At 33.6% G+C, this 24287-nt stretch overlaps 1 protein-coding gene across 2 annotated transcripts in view; it reads right to left on the bottom strand.

Annotated features, from left to right (window-relative positions):
* LOC114339984 (uncharacterized) overlaps positions 1-24287 on the bottom strand; it is a 1283677-nt gene that overhangs the window by 891020 nt on the left and 368370 nt on the right. The window lies entirely within an intron of this gene.

Genomic DNA, 24287 nt, shown 5'->3' with positions numbered 1-24287 from the left:
GGGTAGTGAAATTATGTCAAAGTGTAACGAGTGCAAAAATTCGATAATAATTTTAGAGATCGAGAGCAATTTGTTGCGATTATTTTATGAATAAAACTGTTCAAAACCAAAATTTTATTGTAATTTATTTATGTAAGTACAAATTAGTACAATTAAACACACAACTGTTATAAATATTTGACGGTTGAAAGTCATCACTTTTATAATTTTTATAACATTAATTGTCATTAATGTCACTGAATGTATTTTCTCGTAGCAACGAAGGGCATCTGACGTAATATACTTGACGACGGGATATTATCAAAAATTATCAGTTTAATTTTTATTTCTGTAGCTTTCTATTGGTCAGAATCTCCTATAAATGAAATAATCAAAATAATTCAATTTTGACTTTACACGAATTATACCATTACGAATACTTTTAGTTACGAACTGTCGATGTTATGAAGGGTCGTTGTTACGGATTGACGGTGTTACGAATTGTCCGTTACCATTTGTGGGATTAACAATTGTTGCGTTACGATATGTCTGCCAAATGATTAAATATAACCGCGAAGAAAATTAACACCGATAATACCCGAAGCAGAAAATTTATGTATTCTACTCTACATAATAAAAGAATAACAAGAATACTGACAATATCGATCAAACATTGTTCAAAATCAAATTTTAACTTTCCACTTACGGTTTAATATGCTTTCAACAGACGGTGGCTTATCAATTTTGCAAATTAACTTTTAAAATAACTCATTCATGTAACCATAATACTATTAAATTATTTAATAATTTCCCGCATATAAAATGTTCCAATTTTAATAAACCAAAATCCGTGAAATTATTGTATACACGAAATTAATCAGTCATCTTATTTACACTCAGTTTCCTTCCTTTTACTCCGTTTGACGAAAATACACCATCCGCAGCGGTAACAACCCGTAGAAATTACGAACTGTCGATGTTACGAACTGTCAATGTTACGAAGTGTCGGTGTTACGAATTGTCTGTTACCATTTGTGGGGTTAACAATTGTGGCATTACGATAATATGTCTTGCCACGTAAAACCCGATGAAAGTCACATAATTAAATACAACCGTATTTTTAAGAAAATTAACACCGATAATCCCCGAAGCAGAAAATGGGTGTAGTCTACTCTACATATTGAAAGAATAAAAATAATGTTGACGATATCGATCAAACATTGTTAAAACTCCAATTTAAACTTTCCACTGACGCGTCAGTGGAAAGTTTAAATTGGAGTTTTAACAATGTTTGATCGATATCGTCAACATTATTTTTATTCTTTCAATATGTAGAGTAGACTACACCCATTTTCTGCTTCGGGGATTATCGGTGTTAATTTTCTGTTTAATGACGGTTTAATATGCTTTCAACCGATGGTGACTTATCAATTTTTCAAATTAACTTTTAAACTAGCTCATTTATGTAACCAATTATTAAATTGTTTAATGATTTCCCGTTTATAGAATTTTCCAATTTTATTAAACCAAAATCCGTAAAATTATTGTATACACGAAATTAATCAGTCATCTTATTTACACTCAGTTTCCTTCCTTTTATTTCTTTTAACGAAAATGCACCTGTCATCGCCGTTAAAAAGCGTAGAAATTACGAACTGTCGATGTTACGAAGTGGTGCCGTTGCGAGTTACGTATTCACGGTGTTACGAACTGTCCGTTACTATCCGCGGAATTAAAAGCTGTCGAGTTGCGATATGTCTTGTCACGGAAAACCCGATTAAATACATATGATTACATATAACCGCGAAGAAAATTAACACCAAAAAGCCCTGAAGCAGAAAATTGGTTTAGTCTACTCTACATGATGAAAAAATAAAAGGAATGCTAAAGATGTCGATCAAACATTGTTAAAAATTCAATTTAAACTTTCCACTGACGGTTTAATATGCTTTCAGCAGACGGGGGCTTATCAAATTTTCAAATTTAATTTTAAACTAACTAATTCAAGTAACCGTAAGACTTTTAAATTATTTAATAATTTCCCGTTTATAAAATTTTCCAATTTTATTAAACCAAAATTTACCTTCAAAATCCAACCTTTTGACGAAAATACGCCGTATGCACCGTAATTATATTAAATTATTTATTGTATTCACAAAATTAATCATACATCTTATTTACGCCCAGCTTCTTTCCTTTTACTTCTTTTAACGAAAATGTGCCTGTCCTCGCCGTAACAACGCGCAGAAATTACGAACTGTCAATGTTACGAAGGGTCGCTGTTACGAACGGACGATGTTACGAATTGTCCGCTACCATTTACGGGGTTAACAGCTGTCGCGTTACGATATGTTTTGTCACGGAAAACTCGATGAAAGTGAAATGATTAAATAATAATATTAATAATCGTAAAGAACATTAACACCGATAACCCCGAAGCAGAAAATCGATGTAGTGTGCTCTATATAATAAAATAATAAATAATAATGCTAACGACATCGATCAAACATTGTTAAAAATCCAATTGAAATTTTCCGCTGACGGTGGCTTTCAACAGACGCGTGGTTTATCAAATTCTCAAAGTAACTTTTAAAATAACTCATGCATGAAACCGTAGTACTATTAAATTATTTAATAATTTCCGTTCTATAAAATTTTTTAATATTATTAAAATAAAATCCGTAAAATTATTGTATACACGAAATTAATCAGTCACCTTATTTACACCCAGCTTCCTTCCTTTTACTCATTTTGACGAAAATGCGCCTGTAATAGCTGTAACAACGCGTAGCAATTATGAACTGTCGATGTTACGCACCGTCGGTATTACGAAGTGTCTCTGTTATGAATTGTCCGTTACCATTTGTGGTGTTAACAATTGTGACGTTACGATATGTCTTGCCACGGAAAACCCGATGAAAGACAAATGACTAAAGATAATCGCAAAGAAAATTAACACCGATAAGCTCCGAAGCAGAAAATTAACGTAGTCTGCTTTACATAATGACAGAATAAAAAGAATGCTGACGATATAGATCAAACGCTGTTAAAAATCCAATTTACCACTGACGGTTTAATATGCTTTCAAATGACGGTGGCTTATACAATTTTCAAATTAACTTTTAAACTAACTCATCCATGTAACCGTAATACTTATCAATTATTTAATAATTTGCCGTTTATAAATTTTTCCAATTATATTAAACCAAAATCCGTAAAATTATTGTAGACACGAAATGAATCAGTCTTATTGACACCCAGCTTTCTTCCTTTTAGGTAGTTCTTTTGACGAAAATGCGCCTGTCATCGTCGTAACAACGCGTAGAAATTACGAACTGTCGATGTTACGAATTGTCCGTTACCTATTGTGTGGTTACCAATTATTGTCGCGTTACGATATGTCTTCTCACGGAAAACCCGATGAAAGACAAATTATTAAATATAACCGCAAAGAAAATTAACACCGATAAGCCCCGAAGCAGAAAATTGATGTAGTCTACTCTATTTAATGAAATAATAAAAATAATGCTGACGATATCGATCAAACATTGTTAAAAGTCCCAGTTAAACTTTCAACTGACGGTTTAATATGCTTTCAAAAGACGGTGGCTTATAAAATTTTCAAATTAACTCTTACACTAACTCATTCATGTAACCGTAATGCTATTCAATTATTATTTAATAATTTCCCGTTTATAAAATTTTCCAATTTTATTAAACCAAAATCCGTAAAATTATTGTATACACGAAATTAATCAGTCATCTTATTTACACCCAGTTTCCTTCATTTTACTCCTTTTGACGAAAATGCGCCTGTCATCGCCGTAACAACGCGTAGAAATTAAAAATTGACCGGAGTTCCAGATTACAAAGGCCTGCGAGATTAACCTGTCATAACAGAATTCTTCGTTAACAGTAAATTAATTATTAAAAGGTCCATTGCATTAAGCAGGCTTCCATGGTAGTTTGTATAAATAAGTAAGATATAAATAGTTTGGACCCGAATCACTCGAGATTAAATTTATTATAGAGTTCATGCTTATATGGTTTTTGCTAAGTAGATTAAATAGTCTGAATGATAACAAACGAGAAGTTACACAAGCATTATATGGAGAAAAGAAAAGTAACGGAGTGGGGTCAGTTAATATTCCTGAAGAGATGGACAGTGGTTAGGAAAACAGGATAATTTGGTTTGAGGCTTGTTTAGATTACATTGAAACTACGAGTATACAAAGGATGCTTGTGTACAGACATACAAGATAAGGTCAAAACCCTCTGTGCTCGAAATTCTCACAAAATTAGTCTCGAAATGATTATTTTAAAGATTATTTTAACGCGTATACTTTCACCCGAAAAAAAAACGATCCAACTAATTTAGAGAAGTACGTTGACCATTCCTTTGTTATTTATGTTATTATTTTATTGTGAATAGCTCTAGGACGGTACGGAGAATACAATAAGTACGGCAATGCCAATTTTTGGTGACGCCAGTAGCTAGTATTCTTTTTCAAATTCGCCTAAAGACGCAGCCAAAGGACCAAAGGACAGTAACAAAAAATGGACTGTAGCAAAACATCTCTCGTGGAAGACAGTCAAAAACTCTTGTAGAACTTCTTCTTACAAAGCCTCTTTGATAACGAATAAACCTAGAAACACGTGTCTGAGGATAGTAAGAGACTCGAATTAAATGAAAAAGAAACCGTCTATTTTTATTTTCTTGTAGAACTCTCGTGGAAGGATAGTTGTGACAAAAGACACAATACTCGCAGTATATCGCAAATACTTATTTTATCGCGACGTAAAACTTAGAAGTTATCTCAGTCCCCTAGTACCAATAACTCTAGTACCTATAGCTAGTACCAATAGCTAGTAAGCTTAAACTGTAAGTGGTTTATCGCAAATTAGTTGTAGCTATAATTGGAGTCACTTTGCGGCATATCAAGGTAATTGATACCCAGCAGACAAAGTAAGGACATCTCTCGATGAGCTCATAGTATATCTACCAGTAAAGGCCTAAGAGACTGTATTATAGTTACTGTATTATAGACCATTATAGTTACACTATCGTAGTTTTAGTTTCCGCATAGTTTCATTAGTTTTAGATTTATCTTTTATCATTATTTAGCGCACATAATCATATATTTATTTATCATTTTATTAGGTTTTAGTTAGAATAAATCTGTTAAAATCACTTCCCTCTTTATATTTATTGGTCCAGTTTTAACCCCTTTAGGAAGCAGTCTCGCTGGTACCTTAATTACACAGCTAATTACCTTTCTGGGCAAACCAACGCCTGAACCTGAGATTAAGTAATAATTTCGTACATACTTAGCGGCTTCCCAACACTCTGGAGTTTAGGTTCACAAAATTTGCTTCTTCATCAATTATGTGAAAATTATAAAGATTTATATAATAAAACAGAGAAATAAAATACGCTATATCTGATCGGCTTATAATGAGAAGTACGACAAGACAAAGAGACTTGTGGTTTGGTACTCCTCCTCCATCATTCTAGGTCAATTGCTCGAATGCAATTGCTCGAAATCAATTGCTCGAAATACAAATTGCTCGAATAAAGTAGAAAATTATATATTTCTCCAAGTATTTATTCACAATAATGCAAAAAATCTACCTAAATATACATAAGAAAGATACTTTTAATATGACAAATTATGTAATATTCCAAGTACATAATCACATATAAATATTATTTTTTGTTGTTAATAATTGTTTATTAAACGCAATAACCTATCAGCACTTACACACACCCAAACTTATATGGAATCATCTAATATTTCTTATTATTTCGCGCGAATTTAAAAAAACAAACACACCAAGTCAAACAATATTAATTTATTTTGTGTGTGTGTTTGTGTTTTATTGGCACTGGTTTTCACAACCAACTGGCCAGTCAATTTCATAATGATTTTTTAGATTATAATATATCACTAACTCCGGAGGGTAATGTGTAGTGTGTGTGTTGAGTAAGTGTCTTGTTACTTTGCAAAGTCGACGTTATTGTCTTTGCAAAGAGACGCTAATTGTATCCGAACGTCAGCGGTCCCTCCGGTGAGTACCGATCCCCGATCCCACAAGGACAGAAACTATTTTCATTTATTAATTTATAATAAACGAAAAATTCCTGACCTTGGTGAGATTCGAACTCACGACCATTCGGATCTTTCGATACAAAGCTAGGCGCTCTTACCACTGAGCCACAGAGGGGGTTAATATTAATTTATTTTAAAGCAATTTAATAACAAATACGTAACAATAAAGTATTTAACAAACAAATTGAAACTACTTGTTTTAAAGTCAATAGCATAAAAAATTTCAATGTAAAACGAACAATGTTTAAATTAATTATATTTATTTTTTTGTTTTTTTTTGGTAGTCAGCGTTATCACCTTTAGTCTTTATGCAAGCTTGTTTGCGTGGGCACGCTCCTAATCAAATTATCAACAATTTTTTGTGATCGTTCGCTTCATTCTTCAAGAGCAGCTTGTACCAGAAGTGCGGTATTTTGTGGATTATCTCGGCGAGCTCTAATTGTTCTTTTAATAATATCCCACAAACACTCTATAGGGTTAAGCTCGGGTGAGCAAGCAGGCCACTCCAAAACAAGGGATACCTTCTGCATTAATGATGTCTCTAGTCACTCTAATGGTATGTGGAGGTCCACTATCATACATGAAAATGAAATTTTCTCATGTTGCACCTCTCCAGAGTCTAACTACAGGTTATTGCATGAAAATTATAGGAGTTTTTTTACGGATCACAATTCCTCTCCAGAACATTACACTTCCCCTTGTATATTTGTGAACAGATCTGACAGTTTTCGTTATTGCTTGTCTTCCTCGACCTCTAAGTACACGATTTCGTGGGTTATCTGATTTTACACAAATCCTGACTTTTTCTAAAAATAGCACATTTTGTCAATTCCCAATGTTCCAGTTTTGGTGGTGAAGACACCAATTTAGGCTATCAATCTTGTGCTGCCTGGATGACTCAAGAACCCATAACTGTCTCCTGCTGTATACTTCTTGACACGAACTCTTCTTATCGTTTCAACTAAAACAGTTACACCTGTAGCTTCCTAAAGCTGCCTTTGGAGCTGATGGTGAGAAATGGGTAGGTGTCTTCCAGCTGATTGTACAATTAAACGATCGTGGCGAGCCGTTATTACTTTTTGGCGACTTTCCCTTTCTGTATTTTTGAGCTTACTAGTTCCTGTTACCTAGCGTAGGTTTTAGACAGAACGCCCTGTATTACGCCTAGCTCTACAGCTATGTCCCTCTGAGAACATTACTTGCTCCACAAGACCAATAATCTTTCCCCATTGTAATTTCTATAACCCCACATGAGGCATATTTTCGTTTTTGGAAGCAAAAGTTAGTTTATTTATTTTCGTTCAATTTGCAACTCAAGCAAATAACCTATACCGTACCGAGCTGTACAATCTGATTGTCTTATCGATTTGTTTATTTTCAATAAAAGCCCTTATTCTTCTCAACAATAACAAGTTTTTTCAAAAGCAATAACTATTGCTTTGAAATACATGGTGATTCCATATAAGTTTGGGTGTGTGTATTTGCATTTTGGAATCCGCGACGCCAATCGATAAAATTAAGGTAATGATTTTAATCCTTCCCTAATACCTGGAAATTATCATAATCCCTATATCATAATGAGACTAAATCAAAATCGTTATTTTTTTTATTTCCAAAGTTCAAATATATTTTAGATTTGTAATAAATATTTTGACAGCATAAATTATACGATTATATATGTAGAATATCACATACTTTGTCCAATTTAAAATATCTTTCGACATTCCCATTTCAGAGGTCAACGAGTAAAGTACTCCTTGCTTATCGCCTCTACTAATAGTATTTTATATAAAAACTAGTTAGTTAATGTGTTGTGTTTACCAACTTAAAATACCGGTAAGTCGATTTTAATTAACAGCAAATATCGACAACCAAAAAATTAGGTCAGTTCTTACTGGCCATACATATTTAATATTTTGGAATCCAGAATATTAAAATCAAATTATGGCATCGACATCATCTCAAACATCATCCCAAACAGTACAACGTAGCTTCTCTGCAGTAACAAAAATCACACCGAAAAAATCTACAACAGCAATATCATGTCCCAGTAGAACTTTTGCCATCGTTATGAACGCTCTTCCAGACGTCGTGCTATTTGATTACATCAAGGCAATTGGCGAAACTGTTACCCCTAAAGAAATAACCTTTGCTTCACGAATATCTAACCAGCGTATATGCATATATCTTTCTTCCTTATCCGTAGTAGATAATCTTCTACAAAATTATCCGACCATTACTGTTAGAAATCAAACAATACCTATTCACAGACTTGTTACACCTACAAAGAGGCTACTACTGTCCAATGTGAGCCCTTCGATCCCGAATTCACTCATAGAGCAAGCACTTAAAGACGAACTTCGATTACAACTTGCTTCTCCTATCTGTTTTATCCGATGCGGTTCACCTGAGGACGAATACGCTCACATTTTCAGTTTTAGACGCTCTATCTATATTATACCGGATAAAGAAAACTTTGAATTAAATACCTCAATTGTAATATCGCATGAAAATACCAATAATAGAATCTTTGTCACTTCGGATAAACTTGAATGTTTTTTATGTAAACAATCTGGACACACTGCAGACTCCTGTCCTAACCCTCAAGAAATATCTAGCAATCCTTCTCAAAATACAACTTCTAGCCTAATCCCATTTGAACCTCCTTATACTATATCTCCTACTTCCTCCTCCTCAAAAGAAGAAATCAATCCAACTAATACCGACTTAACAATTCCAAACGAACAGTCTCTAATGTCAGTGTCCTTGCCTTCAAATCCTTGCATCAAAAGAACTTATTCTACCGATACAAGTCTCGAATCACCCACTTTATCGGTTACTGATAACCCCCCAGACTTAAACCCTATAAATGCTCAATCTACCACAGCCTTTGCAACTCCTAAAACAGCTCCTAAAAAGAAATTAAAAACTGATGACAAAGAGCTTGGTAAAATTACTCCCTCTGCTCAATCAACTATTGAACAATTAATTAGTGCTAATCCAGAAAAAATTTCGTTGACAGCATTACAACTTATTGCCTGCCTGGAAAATTCCTTTGGTAGCAGTGATCCTCTCAAAGAAGCTCATAACTTTACCACCAACATTAAGTCTCTTTTAGAAGACCTTACGCAAATATATCAAACTGTATCTGATAGATCGCTTAAGAATCGCATTACAACATTATCTAAAAAGCTAAAAATCATGACGAAGTTGCAAGCCTTACGTCCAATAATTCATGTGACTCCAACACCAATGATATCGATCATTTCTAAAAATAAAAAATATCTTTTCACTATTTTACAATGGAATTGCGACGGATATTATCCGCGCCTTGAACATATACAATATCTTACATCAATTTACCATCCAGATTTTATTTGTCTACAAGAGACTAATTTTACTACAAATAATATTCCTCACCTTAAATCCTTTGAAGGATACCACTTCATTAGGACGAACTGCATCAGAGCTAGTGGAGGTGCATCAATTTTTGCTTTCAGTGAAATCTACTCAACAATGCTACCTTTAACAACGAATCTTGAGGCAATTGCCATAACTCTATTTTGCCCGAATAAGCTTACTATCTGCTCTATATATATATTCCCCCAAATCATCCTTTAAAAGATGAAGAGCTCCTAGACCTTATATTCCAGCTACCACAGCCGTTTATACTCACAGGAGACTTTAACGCACGTAATAGTATGTGGGGTTCTAAATCTACATTTGGTCGTGGAAAAATAGTTGAAAATATCCTTAACTGCACAAACTCATGTCTTCTTAACACAGGATCTAATACTCACTTTAACATTTCCTCTGGATCATTCTCTGCTATTGACCTTAGTATTAGTGACCCTAAATCAGCACCTTTTCTATCCTGGCAAACAGCCGATAATCTCTTTGACAGCAATCATTATCCTATAATAATTTCCAACAACTGTAGTGGAGCTGTATCTTCCAAAAGTTATTGGCGCTTAAACAAAGCTAACTGGTCAGAATATTCAAAATCTGTTGATACGCTCTTGCTCGCAAATGAACATCCGACAACCAATGATGTTGACTACTTATTAACGTCAATATCAGAGACAATTCTCTCGGCTGCTAAGATTCACACCGACAAAACAACATTCTCTCCAAATCATAAGGCAGTTCCTTGGTGGAACTCTTCTTGTGAAGAGGCAATTTGTCTATCCAAAAAAGCTCTAAACAAGTATCAAAAAAACAGAAGCCTTGAAAATTTAATAAATTACAAAAAATTTTTTTTTTTTTTTTTTATTAACTCCATTGAGTACAACAATCTGCCCATTGGGCATTAAGTATTTGTTATGGTAAAAAATATAGACATGTAGAGAGTTACTCCAGTGAGTAACCTCTTTACAATTCTAAAACTAAAATTTTATCAGTCTGAATACACTTTTGATTACGTTCAGTTGGTTAAGTCGGACGGCAGTTGCCGTTTTAGTCTACGCACTTCAAAGACGTCCCGCACATTTAATTGTCTGGCAAACGCATTAGGATGCACTAACACTCGTTCAAAGTATTTAACACTAAAACGTTGTATGGCTTCTTTCACGGATTCTAGGGGGATGTCGTGTTGAATCACCTCGTTGGATACATAGTATGGCGCATTGACTATGGAACGCAGCACCTTGTTTTGAAATCTCTGTAAGATGTTTGTATTGGAGACGCTAGCAGTGCCCCATAGCTGAATCCCATAAGTCCATATGGGCTTGAGGATGGACTTGTAGAGTAAAATTTTGTTATCCAGAGATAGTTTGGAATTGCGTCCAATGAGCCAATACATATTTCTCAATTTAAGTCCAAGCTGTTTTCGTTTTGTAAAAATATGTTTTTTCCAAGTAAGGCGGCGGTCCAAGTGCATGCCAAGATATTTGGCGTCCTCGGATTGAGGAATTAGACAATTATCAATATATACAGGGGGGCATGTTTCTCTGCGTAGCGTGAATGTTACATGTAATGATTTAGTTCCATTAGATTTGATGCGCCATACTTTCATCCATTGCTGAATTCTATTTAGGTTTGATTGAAGATTCCTTGATGCTGTTGTTGGATCTGTGTGGGATGCCAGGATAGCAGTGTCGTCTGCATACGTTGCAACTGTAGTTGTACTAGATGTTGGAATGTCCGCTGTGTATAAAAGATACAGAATTGGGCCGAGAACGCTGCCTTGTGGGATGCCTGAGTGAATGGGATATATCTTGGTGTGCTCGGTACCGTGCTTCACAAGGAAGTGTCTATTTTCTATGTAGGATTTTAAGAGCTGGAAGTGAGGATAGGGTAGGAGCTTCTTTAATTTTATTTGTAGCCCTATGTGCCATACCTTGTCAAAAGCCTGAGATATGTCAAGGAAAGCAGCAGAACAGTATCTTTTGGAGTTAAAATCCTTGTTTATTTGGTTGACTAGCCTATGCACTTGTTCTATGGTTCCGTGTTTGTCTCGGAAACCGAATTGGTGTTCTGGAATTATTTTATTTTCGTCTATTATCGTTTTCAACCTTTTTACGTACATTTTTTCAAAGACTTTGCTAATCATAGGCAAAAGGCTTATAGGCCGGTATGAAGATGCATTTTCCGGTCTTTTTCCTGGTTTAAGGATCATTAGGATTTGTGCCACTTTCCATGAACTAGGGAAGTACTTTAGGCGCAGAATTGCATTAAATATAAAGGTGATTAGTTTTATGCACTTATCCGAGACTTCTTTTAGAATCTTGCCAGAGATTAGGTCAAATCCAGGGGCTTTTTTGATGTTGATTTCATCTATTATTGTTTGTTTTACTTGGTTGACTGTAAATTTCGTGTGGGGCAGATCCATTTGAAACGGTGCTGTTAGGAATCTGGTTAGTTCTGTTTCTTCCTCTGTAGATACTGTAGAAGGGTATGGCGTAAATACTTTTTGAAGGTGCTTGCCAAAAAGATCAGCTTTTTCCTTGTCGTTCCTAGCCCAGGTGTTTGCCTCATCTTTGATTGGTGGGTTATGCTGTTGGGGCCGTTTGAGCTTTTTCGTGGCTTTCCAGAGTGAATAATCTGTAGCTTCAGTTGGTGTTAAATTTTCTAAATATTCTTGTATTCCATGGTTTTCTTCTTCATGGATTAATTCCTTTAATTCCTTTGTTGCTTTGTTAAGTTTTTTCTTATTTTCTGCCGTTCTTGACTGTTGCCAATTTTTACGTAATTGTCGTTTTTCTAAAATTTTTTGTTTAATTGTGGGAGACACATTATTTCTGTTTTGAGATGGTTCGTAGCTGGGAGTCGCGTACCATGCAGCAATTTGTATGCTTTCTGTTAGTTTATCTACAGCTGATTCAAGTTCGAGTTCATTTTTCAAGGACAGCTTTAGTGAGATCAGGCTGTCTAGTTTTTCTCTAAATTGGGACCAGTTAGTCTTGGTGTTATGCAAAGTTGGTTGATGTTCTTTGTTTAAGATTTTTTCGGAGATTGTTATTATAAAGGGTGAGTGGTCTGATGATAAATCAAAGCATGATTCAGCTTTACATTTTTTGGTATCGATGCCTTTTGTGATGCAGAAGTCAACGACATCAGTTATTTTGTTTAAATCAGACGGCCAATAAGTTGGTTCGCCAGTAGAAATTTGTTGCAGGTTATTTTCTACCATTGCTTTAGCTAATTCTCTGCCTCTTGGAGTTGTTAGTCTAGAACCCCACATCGGATGTTTTGAATTATAATCTCCACCTGCAATGAATTTGTTCCCTAGAGTGTTAAAATATTTTAGGAAATGTTCTTTTTTAACGACATGTTTAGGTGGGCAGTATAAGGCAGATATTGTTATTGGGCCGTGTGCTTCCTCAATTGTTAAGCTGGTTGCTTGCAGGTAGTCTTTGTTATATTTTTCCATTTCGGAGTGTTTAATAGAATCACGTATAATCATGGCGCTTCCACCGTGAGCTCTACCGTCTGGGTGATTTGTATAATACAACTTGTAGTTGGGAATCCGCATGTAGTGTTTTTCTGTAAAGTGTGTCTCAGAAATTAATAATATATCAATATTTTGATTAAGTATGAATGTTTTGAGTTCTTTAGCCCGTTGATAAAGGCCATTTGCGTTCCAGACTACTATTTTATATTTAAGTTGTGAAGCCATTAAACAATCTTATTGATGACAGTAGTAAGCAAATTGAGCATTGTGCCCATTTGCTCCATGAGTTTTTGCATCATTTCTTCCAGCTTGGCTAAGTTGTTATTAGGTTGGTTAGGTCCTGGTATTGTTTGGTTGTTATAGCTACACTGTGGTTGATTTTTGTTGACTATTTGAGCATAGGTTAAATCAGGTTTTATTTGTTGAGTATTATTTGTTTGGATATGCGGTTGCATGATTCTTTTCTCTCTTAGTGTAGGATATAGCTTCTGCTGTAGTTGAATGTGAACTTGGCATCCTCTATGGTTAGCCGGGTGGTCACCGTTACAATTGACACATTTTACTTTGTCATCACGTGATTTCCGAGGACAATCTTTTGTTTCGTGATTGCCTGTACATTTTACGCATCTGTGTACTTTGCGGCAGTATGTTTTGGTGTGTCCGTAGTCTTGGCATCTTGTACACTGGGGGATTGTTCTTTTCGTACGAGGAGGTTCGCATTTGATGATATTGTTTCCTAATTTTTCTATTTTATAAACCTCTTTGTTGTTTTCCTTCGATACGATATCAATGAAAAACATTGGCAAGGGGGTTTTTGATACATAATGTTTTATATTGTGAATGTTCACTGCTTCGTGGCCTTGTGCTGCTAGATTTGCCTTTATGTCATCAGTATCTGTACCATGATGCAGTCCTTTTATGACAAACCTGAATGTTTTCTCGCTTTTTGGCCTAAAAGTATGGTATTGAGTATTCCTTTTATCAAGTTCAGTGATCAATTTTTTAAAATGTTCGGCCTCAACGACTTGAACTTTTACTGTTTCATAACTAATGGTTTTAATAGTGTATTTATCTCCTGTGGTTTGTTTCAGTAGATCATGAATGTGTTGGACAACACCTACATTATATATGGTTATCGGTGGGGGCTTGGGTACATGTTTTGTATTGTTTTCTTGATCTTTTGCTTCGTCTTGGCTTTCTTCGTTTTCTTCTGTAAGCATACTATACGAGTTTTTTGTTTCTATTGGCTTTTGCAGCCAATAATCACTTAATTTTGTTTGTTTCCTGGATATTTCCACTTCGACAAAAAATTTAAAGCAAAAGCCAAACACATAGTAAAAAAAGCAAAACATCATCCTGGCAGGATTATGTATCTTCCATTAATGAAAATTCCAATCCTAGCCAAATTTGGAAAAAAATACGACAAATTCAAGGTCACAAAACTAATAATAAAATTGTAAAAATAAAACTATGTTTATTTTCAATAAAACCACATTTAGTTATTTTAAGTTATTTATAGTTTTAGGTGGCATGACTGTGTAATTTTAGTTTGAATGACATTTGTAAATAATTATTTGACAGTTGTCAAAAACTCAGAGTAAGAAATAGCATGTTCTTGATTCTCTTTTTTAGGTTTGTATTTTTAAGTTATTTTAGTATTGTTGTATTAATGTTTATAATCTTTATTGTACATATTGTAAATAAACTCTTTTTTAGATGAATTCATACGGCTATCTCTTACACGAATAAGAAGTATGAAACTACTCTTATAAATCAAGAACTTAAGCTGACCAAGCCAAAATAGTGATAAAAATAGATTTTCAAACCGTTATTTGTACAAATTAAGGATGAATATTACATCAATAAAAATTTGTATTGCTATAGAAGCAAGCAGTACTGATAGTAAGAATAATGTATGTAAATTTAAGTGGTTGCAGCCAACACAGTCACCTTTCTATTATGAAATGCCTGCTGAAAAGCAACTTCAAGATTATCATTCTGAACTATTTCGTCTGAAAAAAGTAAAAAATATTTTAGCATTCATGAAATCAAGAGGATGCTTTAGAACATGTACCATTTCATTAGATGATAATTTGAAAGTGATTTAGTTTGATTCAGATGGTGATGTGGTTTATCAAAATGAGTACCTACAACAGACCTTATTACCAGTGTATGAGAAGAAAGAAGCGATTGAACAATCTCCACCATTAGTCGAGTTGCTCCAGAAACTTGGTGATACTAGTATACCTAAAGTTGAAAAGAAAAATTACAAAAAAATAAAAGATGATTTCGTACTTCGAAATTTTGATGGTAAAAATGTTCGCGATGTGAGGTGGATGCTGATAAAGACAAGATTTTGATTCTACGTCTGTTTCTTGATGGAATAGCAAAGGAATGGTTTGAATCAAAAATAATGACATTAGGCTTAGATAACAGTTTTGAGGTATGGAAAGTTAATTTTTTAGATAGTTTTTGTCAAACAGGTTGGGATAATCATAGAAAAGCTTATTCTTTTAAGTATGTAGGTGGTAGTCTTGTTGATTATGCATTTCGCAAAGAAAATTTATTGCTAAATATCAAAAATGATTTTCCTATTGATATATTAATCGATTTAATTGTGACAAATTTGCCAATTCATATACAAAATAATATTAATAGAGCTGAGGTTACAACAATGGAAAAATTGATAGGTGAGTTACGAAAGTTGGAGAGTTCAGTTATAAGCAAAAAAAAATCAGAGACAAACCCAAATTTTGTACAAATGCCTACCAAATTAAATACAATAATACCAAAAGAAAAGAATAGTTGTCAATATTGTGATAAAAAAGGATTCCCTGGGAGGTTTCATCCAGAGGCAATGTGTCGTTTAAAGCAAAAAGATAGAAGGACAATACAAGAAAACAAATCAAATGATATTCAATATGTTAATAATATTGCTATACAGGAGACATTAAATGAAACGGTAACCGACCAAAAAAACTGAATTTGCTGCCATTGATCAAATTAAAAGTATTCCTAAATAATAGAGAATTATGTGGAATCTATGACCCAGGTTCGAATGTTACTCTTCTGAATTCGAAGGTAGCAGGTAAGTTGGGATTAGTTATTCATGAAGATAGGAATATGTTTAAAACGATAAATGGCAGAACAAATTTTACAGGAAAACTAATTGCAAAAATGAAAATTAATAAAATTGAGAAAAATGTTAATCTTTTTGTAATTAATGATGAATATTTCGAGTATGATATTCTACTTGGATTGGATTCTATTTTGAATTTTCAAATGAAACAAGATTTTGATTTAGAAATTTATCAAAGATTAGATCTAGATATTGAAGAGAAGATTGAAAAGTTTAATCACAATGTTAATTTGACAGAATATTCAATAATGAAGGAATTCCCACAGAGCTTTTTGAAGCAAAATTAGAACATTTACAGCCAGAGCAGAAAAGTAAAATAGAAATATTACTAAATAAATATGACAATATTTTTGCAAAACATAAATTTGATATTGGGCAAGTTCAAAATAATGAAGCTCAAATTAAACTTTTAGAACATAAATTTGTCACAAAGAAGCCATATAGATGCTCAATAGAGGACCAAAAAGAGATAGAATTTCAAATTGGACAATTGATAAAAGCAAATTTAATAGAAGAATCATCTTCGCCCTTTGCAGCACCTGTTACATTGGCTCTTAAAAAAGATGAAGGATCTAAAACAAGATTATGCATTGATTTTCGTGAATTAAACAAATTAATTGTTCCCGAACCACAACCTTTTCCATTAATTGACGAGATTTTGACCAAAACAAGGAATGCTAAATTCTTTACTACTTTAGATATAAATTCTGCTTTTTGGTGTATTCCACTTCGGAATAAAGATAAATATAAGACAGCTTTTGTTACACAAGATGGTCATTGGCAATGGAAATGCTTACCTTTTGGGCTTAAAACACCACCAGCAATATTTCAAAGGATTTTAAGTAATATTATCAGAAAACATAATTTAAATCCATTTTGTATAAATTACATAGATGATATTTTAATATTTTCAGTATCATTTGAAGAACACTTAGAGCACATCGAAAGACTCATGGAAGCCATTCTTGAAAGGGGTTTAGGCTCAAACTTCTAAAATGTAATTTTGCAAGAGAAGAGGTAAAATATTTGGGGCACATTGTGGGAAACAATTCAGTTCGTCCTTTACATGATAATTTAATATCGATCAGAAATTTTCCAGCACCAGATACCAGAAAAAAAATACGACAGTTTTTGGGAAAAGTAAATTTTTACCACAAATATATAAAAGACTCAGCTAGGTTATTAGAGCCATTACATAATTTACTTAGAAAAGATATTAAATTTCACTGGTCTTTAAGCTGCCAAACAGCCTTTGATATGGTAAAGAGTATCCTGTGCTCTGAACCTATTCTCGCTATTTTTGACCCAAATGCTCCTACAATTATATATACCGATGCTAGTATTTTAGGAGTTGGTGCAGTTCTCAAACAAAAACAAGAAGATGGAGAAATGAAACCTGTGGCTTACTTTTCAAAAAAAATTGAACAAATATCAGAAAAACAAAAAAGCAATTTTTTTAGAATGCCTGGCAATTAAAGAAGCATTAAAATTTTGGCAATACTGGCTAATGGGAAAGAAATTTGTCGTTATTACTGATCATAAGCCCCTTGAGGGAAGAGAACTTCGTACAAGGCCAGATGAAAAATTAGGAGATATGACTCATTTTCTTTCACAATTTGATTTCGACATTAAATATGAACCTGGAAAAGAAAATGTAGAAGCAGACTGCCTTTCTAGAAACCCAGTTTTGGAAAATATAGAAAATGCAGAAACATTTATAAAAACAGTGAACCTAGTGACATTAACTGAGATAAAACAAGACCAGAATAATAATCGACAAGCTATAGATAAAATGATAGAAACAATTTTTAACCAAGATGTATTCTATAAATTAAGGAAGAACCAGAAAAAAATAATTTTATCCAAAGATTTTGGAGTGAAGTTAATAACAAAAATTCACAAATTTTATGGTCATATTTGTGCTGGTAAAGTAATTAACAAAATTAGGAATTTTTACTACATTAATAATTTGGATTTACTGGCAAAAGATATCTGCCAGAAATGCGAGATCTGCTGTAAAAATAAAACAAGAGTAGGTCCAAAATATGGTCTCTTGTCACAATTAGGTCCGGCAAAAGAACCCTTCGAGATAATGTCCCTAGATACAATAGGAGGATTTGCTGGCAATCGTTCAACAAAAAAACACCTCCACTTACTTGTAGATCATTTTACCAGATATGCATTTTCAGTTACTTCCAAAAATCAGATGACAGGTGATTTTATTAAACTAATCTCTAAAATTCAAAATAAACACCCCATACAAACATTATTAACAGATCAGTATCCGGGAATTAATTCCAAAATATTTAGAAATAATATGAAACAGTTAAATATTCAACTGGTTTTTACAGCAGTGGACTGCCCATTTTCGAATGGTTTAAATGAAAGACTTAATCAAACATTAGTTAATAGGATAAGATGTAAACTAAATGAAACTAGAAGTAGAGCATGGACAAAAATAGCTGAAGAATGTATAGATGAATATAATAGAACAGATCATTCCGTAACCGGATACAGCCTAGAATATTTGCTTTTTGGAAAAGCGGATCCGATTGTTCCCGAGGAACTTTGTGAAACAAGAAATGTATCAAAAGATAAGCAAATAGCTTATAAAAATTCAGTACGACATCATGAATATAATAAAAAGCTGTATGACAAAAATAGAAAATTCCATGAATTTAAAGAAGGAGATTGGGCATATGTAGAAAATAAATCCAAACTAAATAGAAAAAAACTTGATGAAGTAAGACTAGGTCCATTTCAAATAAAAAAACAAATTTCAAATACTTTATATGAAATAGACATCGGATACAAAAGGAACGATATGAACTATTTTCACATCTCAAAATTGTTGCCTTGTGACCAACCATAGACTTTCATGGTTTGTCATACCTGTTGGTGGGGGGATGTAAAAATAAAACTATGTTTATTTTCAATAAAACCACATTTAGTTATTTTAAGTTATTTATAGTTTTAGGTGGCATGACTGTGTAATTTTAGTTTGAATGACATTTGTAAATAATTATTTGACAGTTGTCCAAAACTCAGAGTAAGAAATAGCATGTTTTTGATTCTCTTTTTTAGGTTTGTATTTTTAAGTTATTTTAGTATTGTTGTATTAATGTTTATAATCTTTATTGTACATATTGTAAATAAACTCTTTTTTAGATGAATTCATACGGCTATCTCTTACACGAATAAGAAGTATGAAACTACTCTTATAAAATTACTCGTTAAATTTCAAATGGTATAGAGATCACTTCACATGCACTTATTCCTAACACCTTTGCTCAACATGTTGAAGATAAGTTCAGAAACAAAACTAATCATATTAATATGTCTCTTCGTGAAACAAATCCACACAGAAATAACCTGACATCTTCTGAACATAGTAGACCCCTTAATTCTCCTTTCACTATCCATGAGCTTATATCTGCTTTAGCTAATTGCAGAAACACCGCAGCTGGGCCCGATGATATTCCGTATGCATTTCTAAAGCACTTGTCTAATTATGCTTTTAAAAAACTCCTAACTTTATACAATCTAATCTGGAGCTCACATAAATTTCCATCTCAATGGAGCAAGTCTATTGTAATACCTATACTCAAGCCAAATCAGCCAACTAGTTTTCCACAATCTTACAGACCCATCTCCCTCACATGCACTATGTGCAAATTAATGAAAAAAATGATCAACAAACGTCTGCTTTGAAAAATACAAGATTATTCCAGAGGAACAATCTGGCTACCAAAGACAGCGCTCCACAAGAGATAACCTTGCACTACTTCAAACCCATATATCTAACGCGATTAATAGCAAACAAGATCTGGTAGCTACAATCTTCGACATAGAAGGCGCATTTGACACCATCTCAAGAAACGCAATTCTTGACAAACTTTTTCAATGTAACCTCACTGGCAACATATACGCTTTTATAAAAAACTTCCTAACATCCAGAACATTCGGGGTTTCTGTAAATAACTTCCTTTTTTCTCCACATATCCAATATGACGGAGTTCCTCAAGGTTCAGTTTTAAGCACATCTTTATTTATTCTCGCGATTAGCCAATGTCACAATATCCCTCCACCTATCAAATGCTTATTATATGCCGATGACCTAATAATGTATTGCCAGGGTAAATCCAACGCTATTACTAGTAAAATTCTGCAATTAGCAGTAAATGACCTACAAATCAAAGTTGCATCCCTAGGACTTAATCTCTCCCATTCTAAGTCGAAAGTTATTAAATTCAGTATAAGAATTAATTCTTTTAACCCTGAAATCACCGTCAACAACTTTAAATTACCGGTCGTTGATAATTGCAAAATATTAGGGCTGATATTTGATTCAAGATTAACCTGGAAACAGCACATTCAGGAAACTAAAGGAGCGTGTCTTAAAAGGTTAAATATAATTAAAACACTCTCACATTATCATTGGGGAGCGGAAGAAACTACGTTACTGAAAGTTTACAGATCACTAATCCGTTCCAAGCTTGACTATGGATGTTTCATCTATATGTCTGCATCTAAGTCAAACCTAAATTCACTAAATACAGTGCACAATACGGCTATCCGCCTATGTCTTGGAGTATTTCGTTCTAGTCCGGCAGAAAGTCTTTGTTGCGAAGCTAAGGAACCTCCCCTGTGGCTTAGACGAGAATACCTTCTTTCATCCTATGTAGCTGCAATTTCTTCCAATCCCTCCAATCCAGTGTATCCTTTAATTACATCATCACACCAACTTCATAACAATGCTCCTTGTAACTTAATTATACATCCTTTTACTCATCTTCTACAGCCGTTATTAAAAGATATAAATTTGTCTGAAACCAGAACTCTACCATTCTCCAATAATCCCTATTGGACCAACCTACTCCCTCATTATGATATGTCCCTCACCAAATTTAACAAGGAAGATGTCAGTGTTAACACATTAAGAAATCCCTTCCTAGTACTTATAAACAAAAATAAATATAACATATTATGTAGTTCTTTACACTGACGCGTCAAAATCTGAAAGTGGAGTTTTATTTTCTCTAACTACTCTTCAACAGCCTATCGAACTCTCTAAAATTTCTCCTTGGAGTAGTATTTACACTGGCGAACTGCTAGCTATCTTGTGTGCTTTCAAACATGTTCAAAAATACCCAAACACACACATAGCCATATGTACTGATTCACTTTCCTCTATACACTCCATCAATACTATAATCACCAACCATCCTCTTGTCCAAGATATCCATGACATTTATCAGCTTCTTATAAATCAAAATACAAGTCACTTTATTATGGGTACCATCCCATGTTGGGATTAGTGGTAACGAAAAAGCCGATTGCCTTGCCAAAAAAGCTGCATCATCGATGGATACCATGCTGAATATACAAATCTGCAATGATCTAAAAGCCAGACTGAAGAAGCTCAATCTATCCACCTGGCAAATTCACTGGAATAAAATTACTTCAGCGCTGCATGAAACTAAACCCTCAGTGAACCTATTTACCTGCTCTAGTTTATCTCGGAAAAATATGGCAATCATACGGAGACTGCGTATAGGACATACCCTTCTAACACATGGCTATTTGATGACATCATCTCCACTACTAAAATGTCAACACTGCAATACTACTCTCCGAATCAGACACATACTTATTGACTGTCCTTTTTATGCCAAAGAACGCCAACAGCTTGGTATCAGTCCTAACTTCAAAGAGGTCCTCAACAGCACAGACCAAATCAACAAGGTTATCAAATTCCTCGAGAAGAATCAACTGTTAAACAAAATATAATTGTTAACCGATTTTTCTTTTACTTATGTTAAATAATGTTAACTATACTATTTGTAATTGATAATATTACCATTAGTCCAGAAAGCTACTGCGCATCCGCTAGGAAAAATATTCTAATTCGGATTTTTTGCACAATCTTACTCAAAAAGGACTCCTTTTAACAAATTTGCATGTTGCCAGGACCAAAAGGTGGTCAAAAATTTTTCAAACGTTTTTTTTTTGTTTTTTTCCTAAAATTATTTTTTTTTGCATGGAAAACAGTTTTTTTTAGGTTTTTTGGATCATTCCAAACAGAAAAGATCTTTAGTGACTTTTCTCTAAAAATGATAGTTTTTGACATATAAGCGATTAAAAATTGAAAAATTGCGAAATCGGCCATTTTTAACCATCAAAAACTATGTGAAAAACTGAAAATATTAATGTTGCCAAGGTAGGTAGATATTCTTTAAACATCGATTGATGAAATCCCGAAGAGTTTTTTGCAACACAATATTCAAAACTCCTTTGTTTTTTAATTGCTAATCAAGCGTGCGCGACACTATTTTCCACCGACAGTATGGTGAAAATGAAAGGAATAAATTCGTTATTTTGTAAACCGGCGACTTTAAGGAAAAATCACGAAACATGTCGATTTTTATTTTTAAGTTATGATATTGTGGCATATATGGTATACTAGTGACGTCATCCATCTGGACGTGATGACGTAATCGATGATTTTTTAAATGAGAATAGGGGTCGTGTGCTAGCTCATTTGAAAGGTTCTTCAATTCTCTATTCAGTAATATAAACATTTACATAATTATGTATACAATGTGTCCAAAAATTTTTATTAAATTAAATTATTTAACAAAAAAAGAAGTAGAAGGACACCCTGTATAAATAATTATGTAAATGTTTACATTACTGAATAGAGAATTGAAGGTCCTTTCAAATGAGCTACCACACGACCCCTATTCTCTTTAAAAAAATCATCGATTACGTCATCACGCCCAGAAGGATGACGTCACTAGTATACCATATATGCCACAATATCATAACATAAAAATAAAAATCGACCTCTTTCGGGACTTTTCCTTAAATTCGCCGGTTTACGAAATAACGAGTTTATTCCTTTCATTTGCACCATACTGTCGGTGGAAAATAGTGTCGCGCACGCTTGATTAGCAATTAAAAAACAAAGGAGTTTTAAATATTGTGTTGCAAAAAACTCTTTGGGATTTCATCAATCGATGATTAAAGAATATCTACCTACCTTGGCAACATTCAAATTTTCAGTATTTCACATAGTTTTTGAGGGTTAAAAATGGCCGATTTCGCAATTTTTCAATTTTTAATCGCTTATATGTCAAAAACTATCATTGTTAGAGAAAAGTCACTAAAGACTTTTTCTGTTTGGAATGATCCAAAACACCTAAAAAAACTTTTTTCCATGCAAAAAAAATTATTTTAGGAAAAAAACAAAAAAAAAAAACGTTTAAAAAATTTTTGACCACCTTTTGGTCCTGGCAACATGCAAATTTGTTAAAAGGAGTCCTTTTTGAGTAAGATTGTGCAAAAAATCCGAATTAGAATATTTTTCTAGCGGATGCGCAGTGGCTTTCTAGACTACATGTAAACTGTAACTCTTGCTAATGACCATAGATGTCACATGCACGTTAATTTAAATAAAAAAAGAAAAAGAATATCTTTCTCATGTCTATATTTTGTATTATTATGAATAAATATTTAAATATATAATTTTCTTTTTTATTCGAGCAATTTTCATGTCGAGCAATTCGTTTTCGAGCAATCCATCGATTCCTACCGGAAGGGCGACAATCGAATTCTATGTGGCACTGAGTCCCACTGCTTTCCTTAACTAAGCTGTAACTTGGATTGTATTGTTCCGATAATAATCTAAAGAACTAATTATACTTATTAAAAGGTTTCTTTTTTGTTATAATGACTTTTTCGTAAAAAATGCACTGTTTTAGAGATATTTTTGAACATCCACTGAAAAACGTGCGTTTTTTATGTAGGAAATCATCACTTTCGATCGTGAATAACTCGATAAATATCAACTTACCGAAACAAATTATAAAACATTTCTTGCTAAAAATTGTTATCGATTTCGAAGGTTATTTTGAGGTTGGAGGAACTCACCCCCAGTGCAAAAACACACATCGGCACAATATCACTTTTTTCTTTGACATGTTAGCTATGCGTATGCCAAATTTTATGTCAATTCAAACGGTTCTTTAAAATTCCGAGCAAAAACCGTGGTTAAATGGACCCACGGGATATTATACAGGGTGTACCAAAAGTAGCAAAATAAGAACAGTCGAATATTTCGCGAGATAGACATCGGTTCGAAAAACTGAAAAATCGCGTTCAATAT

Source organism: Diabrotica virgifera, chromosome 6, assembly GCF_917563875.1.
Source record: "Diabrotica virgifera virgifera chromosome 6, PGI_DIABVI_V3a".
Taxonomy (NCBI): domain Eukaryota; kingdom Metazoa; phylum Arthropoda; class Insecta; order Coleoptera; family Chrysomelidae; genus Diabrotica; species Diabrotica virgifera.
Note: the sequence above shows the minus strand (reverse complement) of the source record. Positions and strands in the feature narration are given on the sequence as shown.